The sequence below is a fragment of the Temnothorax longispinosus genome, chromosome 11 (genome assembly GCF_030848805.1).
Source record: "Temnothorax longispinosus isolate EJ_2023e chromosome 11, Tlon_JGU_v1, whole genome shotgun sequence".
In the NCBI taxonomy this organism is placed as follows: Eukaryota; Metazoa; Arthropoda; class Insecta; order Hymenoptera; family Formicidae; genus Temnothorax; species Temnothorax longispinosus.
Window position 1 is genome coordinate 16,033,617 of NC_092368.1, and position 6,181 is coordinate 16,039,797.

Sequence of the window (6,181 nt, forward strand, 5' to 3'; positions counted from 1 at the left end):
GAGATGCTCAATTAAGACTCCGGAGGCTTGTGCACATTAGTTAGTCGGGGATCGGCTGTTTTGCCGACCCCCGACGTGCCAACGCACTAAGAGGAGAAGGGCCAATTAACAGCTCTCCTCCCCTATACACGTCATCTCCCATTAAGGGATGATGGAACTGCGTGGGAGCGAAGATAATTTCTTAGAAACTTGCATTATAAGATGGAACTGGATGGATTCTTACTTTTTCTTTATTTTCTTTCTATTTTTTTCCATGCTATTTATAAATATTAGGTCATACATGAGTTCAGAAAAATATTCTTTAATTGTAAAAAAATTATTTATAATTTTATCCACTATTTTATTGATGGAACATAAATAATCTTCTTTTTCAGTGTGCCATGTCAAATCACCCTGACACCATCACTTTAGACAGTTTTTTTGTAGCTACATGATTTTCCTATCAAGGAACTGTCCTGGGACTATGTGGCTTCTTGTTTTTGAAATTGTTTTCTCTTCAACGATAGTCTAGAGAATAATAACTAGAGTAGTTTCTCTGGTAAGCTTTTGATTAAATCGTATATGTGAAATAAGAGGGTCCGGGAATCGCACCGGAATCCACCGACTATACCAATCGGCTGCTTTCATAACGAGCCACGCGTGTTACCCCGCGATAAATATTTAATAAGAATGTGGTGAGTCATAGAGTTCCGTAAATGGAATCGAATTTCACGGTGAATTCTCGATTCAATCTCGACCCTCATCATCTCATGCTCATTTATATTAGATAGCGCTATAAGTCTCTAGCAGGAAAAACGAGCAACCGGTCGCCGATGCCTTGGCAGTGCGAAAGAATGTGATTGCTCTCGTAAGTTTTTTATGAGGAAAAAATAAATTTTGTGTGTCTTCTTGCGATTTTTGCTAAGGTACGTATAGCTTGATTATTAGTAGTGATTGTTTCTTAACCACTATGAATGTTTTTTTTATATTAAAATTCTCTGTTTTTAAAACTCTATTGGAATTTAAAATTTTTTATTTGTTGCTCATACTTATTTTAATCTTTCCAAGTTCGCGCCAAGTATAGATCCTTTGGGCAAAGCGGATGAACCATATCCTTTTCGCCCGGTCATATAGGCCGATATTCATAGTCAGATTGTTGATTACTTTGAGAGGATTATTAGAATAAAAAAGGTTTCTGATCTCAACTTTAATTGTGTCTTTTTTTCTTGCCAAATTAACACATCCGCGCTGCCTGGGCTTCCCTTATCTTTTAGTTTTAAAAAAAATTGATTAGGGAATAAACTGTTTCTTTTTGTCTAGGTCACAATAATAAACTTCTCCTACACGAAGGCACATTTGTCATGCTAATTATACATTCGTCAATGTCACGCTCACGCAATTTGTTAATTTTAAATCTAGAGGCCACACAATTTTCATTTTATATTGTTATTTAAAAGTCCACGTGTCGCTCACACGCGTGACCGTGTTGTGCATTTCCAACTTGCAGAGACAAAATGTGAAAATAGACAGTTTCGTTTTACGCAGTTTAGTGCGGGGTCTTTTTTCAACTGTGTACGGTCGTGTACGCTCGACACTTCGATCAGTATCGAGCGGTAGAAGAGGACAGACATACAATCTGCTATCCTCTTCTCTTTCCAGCTACGGCTGGATATTTCTCATATAAAAATTATCGAGTTGACGATGCAACGCGCAACGTTACTTATATTATCCATTTTTTTAAATAAATTTTTATATATTTAAAGTATATAATAATTCTGTACACCCCGGGGTGGTTCTAATAAGATGATATGTACAAATATACATGCCAACAAATTTATTGTATTGTAGACTTCTTAGCGAGTAGATAGAACAAAATATATATAGAAAAATGATTGTAATACTGCTATCAATCACGAATATTTTTAAAATTCTATATTTGCAAGACGTTCTCTAATTATATTCTATTCATGTCACGCAAAATAATATATGAGACAACAAGATTAATATTATAAATTATATCACACGTGTGTACACACATACACATATCAAACATTTTTATTCTACATATTCAACTTTGATATTAACAGTAATCAATATAATATTGAAGTTAAAAATTTAATTAGTGCCAATAAACCCGAAATAAAAACTAATGTATATTGTTATTATATTTTATAAAATGTAAACATAAAAAAGTAATTTCTAAGCAATCTTGTTTCCAACGAGAGATTTAAAATAAATTTGTTGGATTCTGTGCAAATTATTGAAATATTTATTTCTTTCGCCATGCCCATCCCCAAATGACTCATAGTCATTTATCATTGTGAATAATGCAATTCTGATAGCTTTGCCGATAGAAGTCGTAGACGGGGCGAAGTTTTCGAATTCCAATATTCCCCCGGTATTGCTAGTCATATGGCATTTAGCCGAACATATTTTCCTTCCTTTAATTTCTTATAATGAAAAATCCACAAACGTAGATACGCGGTAGATCTTGTGATTTATGATCTAAGATTCCTCATAAGTTCAATATATTAGCTGGTATAATCGATTTTTTGCTGCATGCTCGGGATTCGTGAGATAATATAATTTTTCTGGATTTTTCGCGAGAAACTATAGAGACTATGCAATCTATAATGACCATATGGAGTTTTATTACGTGCATGGATAAAAAGATTGTACGAATCTTTATTCCGGAGAAATAATATTTCGATATCTCATATCTCCATGAGATAAACTAGTTTTTCAATAAGTTCTCAATCCAGAGAGAAGAGAGAAGAGGAGGAGAAATAACGAGAAATATTTCTGAAATATTACGAAACATTTCAGAGAAATATTTCGTACGTAATGTCTAAAATACGTATCATTGAAAGCTTTCCGAAAGATATGACAGGCTCGACACAAATCGCTTCGTCGCATAGAACAACGACACGCATCATTACGCACATCCGTGATTATCGTGTGTTACATCGTTCTCAGATAATAATCGTTAGTACTCGATGGTGACCGTCTTCGTCTTGAGGTACTCGTTGAGGGCCTCCTGCCCCAAATCCTTACCGAATCCAGACATATTAACACGGCTGATGAACACGGTGCCGATCTCGATTTTCTCCGCGAACCTGAGCGCCCTGCTGATGTCCTTGGTGAGGACCCCAGAGGCCAGACCGAATTCCGTGTTGTTCGCCCGCGCGATCATCTGATCGACGTTCTTTGAGCTGAACTTGAAGATCAACATGACCGGGCCGAAGGACTCTTCTTTGGCAATGTACATGTCGTCCTCGACGTCCGTGAACACAGTCGGTTAAAAGTACCGGGACGATTCAATCTCTTGCCACCGTAAACCAACTTAAACCTCCTTGACTCCCTTCTGCACGAACTGAAGAAGTTTGTGCAGATGACCCTTGTGATTCTGCGGCCCGTGAGCCGTACTCCTGTCCAGTGGATTGCCGATGGTGATCTTCTTCACCTCGTCGACCACACGTCTCACGAACTCGTCATGGATGGTCTCCTCGACGAAAAGTCGTCCTAGAGGACGGAAAAAAATTATTAAATAATAGACAATTTAATTATATTAAAAGATTAAATCCTACCCTATTATTAATCAATGGAAAGTATTACAAACGAAGATATTTCTGAGATTAATTACTTAAAAAAAAAATCACCGTTTTAATTCCGAAGCAAAATAAATAAATGTCTTACTGGCGGCGATGCAGTTTTCGCCTTTATTGAAGAACACGCTGCCCATACCGATCCTGACCGCTTGCTGCATGTCGGCGTCCTCGAAGATGACGAAAAGACTCTTACCGCCAAGCTCCAGCGACACTTTCTTCAGATTATTACTGTTGGCGCAGCATCTCATAATGGCTTGTCCGACCTGCGTGGAGCCGGTAAAGCCCAGCTTTCTGATCAACGGATGCCCCACTATAGCGTTCCCGACAGCACTGCCGAACCCGCAGACGATGTTGATGACACCAGGTGGAATTCCAGCGCGCGCAGACAGCTCGGCGAATTTCAGAGCTGTTAGGGGCGGCGCCTGGGCCGGTTTCATCACCACGGTATTGCTGGCCGCTAAACAGACCGCCATCTTCCACGACAGCATCATCAGGGGATAGTTCCAGGGAGTGACTAGGCCGCAAACGCCGATCGGTTCGCGCCGCGTGAACGTGAGATTCCGGTACGGGCGTGCGTGCGAGATGGGTTGAACCGTGAATCTTGTCACACCAGCCGGCGAAGTAGCGCCAGGTCTCGAATGACATGCCTATGGGTTTTCAGAGCGAGAGTGTAGACCGCGCCGGAGTCGAGTCTCCAGAGTGGCCAGTTCTTCCTTGTGCTCCTCCATTAAATCCGCCAACCTGGAAAACAAAAAAAAAAAGTTAGAGAATTAGAAATGAATTCGTTAATTCTATCGGAAATCAAGAAACTTAGGTATATAAAAAATTAGTTTACTCTTTTACATCTCGCAGAGTTAATTCGAGCTTTACCTTTCGTTGCATGTATAGTCAATTTATAAAAAAAGTCTAACTGACGTATGATGATAATAAATATCAAAAAGATCAGATATGTCGGAAGATAATTACTCTCCTACCTGAATAACAATGCTTCACGTTCTCTGGCGATAAACACGTTTAATTATCCGATTCGTATTCGGTCATCTCCTCGGATGTACACTCTTGATCATCATCGGTTCCATCATCTTCAGGATCCTGCTCTTCGACTGTTACAAATGCATTTTTTTAAATTCTATTACGGATTCTCTGCTTTGCCGCACGCAAAACCTCTTGCATGTCCATTTTAAATTCCATTTTGCTCTCCGGCCCTTTGAAGAACGGACAATTTTAAGCTGCAACTAAAAAATAAAAATAAACATTTGTGAAGTTACACTATAAGGCTAATTCACCAATAAATTTTCGTAGTCGGTTTTCTTAGTTCCTTTTTTGTTTGCTTACAAAAATCAACAAAAAAAAAGAAGTGAGAAAACCGTATAAAAATTCATACTGTAGATTTTAAAGGGTTAACCAATGGAAAACATTTTGGCACAACTCCAGTCATTTGCCATTTGGTATAAACAAATAAAAATTGAGTGGAAACTTTTCAATGGAAATTGTAGGAGAATTTTTGCAACGATTTATTTGAGTTACGTGAGTCTATCGTATCAGTAATCGAGGCGGCACTGTTAACTTTCGAAAAGGTAAGATGAGTTAGATTCGTCTCTTTTGGAGAATTAAGTGATATATCCATGCTGCACTTAAAAATTGGAGAGTCTAATCCGGAAGAGAGCTCATCCGGAACAGACAATGTTTCTTTCCTGAACAAAAAATGTAAAAAAAACATGCTACAAGATAAATTAATCCTAACATACAGTCCGTAGTGGTAACTTCATTAACATTATAGTGACAATTAATTACGTGTATTACCCTGATAGAAAAGAGAGATTCCAATTGACTAAAGTGCACTTATTTCTCAAGTAAATTTTGATTTTTTTCAAATCGATTCTAATATAAATTAGGCTTTAATCGATATAAATGTTATCAATCATATTCAGTAGCTTCCCTCCATGATATAAATATTGAAAATATATATGTCAAATTGGTATTTATACTGCTCAACAAAATTAAAGGATCACTTAAAAAATGCACTACTCACTTCAAATCGTCATAACTCATTGTCAGTGAAAAAATATGGTAGCGTAATGATTAAAAAAGCATTTTAAAGATAAAATGTTAAATTTTACGATACAATCAATAAAATTTGGAGAATAAATTTTGTCCTCTCCGTACACGCCATCAAAGTTGAAGTTTATTCTTCAATTCTGCAAAGTCTATTTTAAATTAACGCCGTTTGTAGTAAAATCTTTGCAAAGAAACGCTTATAAAGCTTAAATCCTCAGATTTCGAATGCTTCAAAGCTCGTTTCTCTGCGAAGAACTTTAATATACCTCTCACATAGTTTCACCATCTCCAGTTAACTTAACCAATCGATTATTCCATTGGAATTAATCAATCGCATTTGTCGTTAAAGCAAAATTAACAAATCCGATGGTAAATGGAATCGACCGGTTAAATTAACCGGAGTTGGTGAAACCGGCCCTAAGGATGAATATTTGACTCCAACCGTAAAGTGATTGTTCACTCGTAACAATAGAATAAAATTAGACTTGCAGCTTAACACGGTTACCTATGGGCAATACTGTGCGCCATTCCTCGCC

The 6,181-nt window shown here is 37.5% G+C and overlaps 1 pseudogene; it reads right to left on the minus strand.

Annotated features, from left to right (window-relative positions):
• Positions 1–212: 212 nt before the first annotated feature.
• LOC139821423 (cytosolic 10-formyltetrahydrofolate dehydrogenase-like) lies at positions 213–5,931 on the minus strand (annotated as a pseudogene).
• Positions 5,932–6,181: the final 250 nt, after the last annotated feature.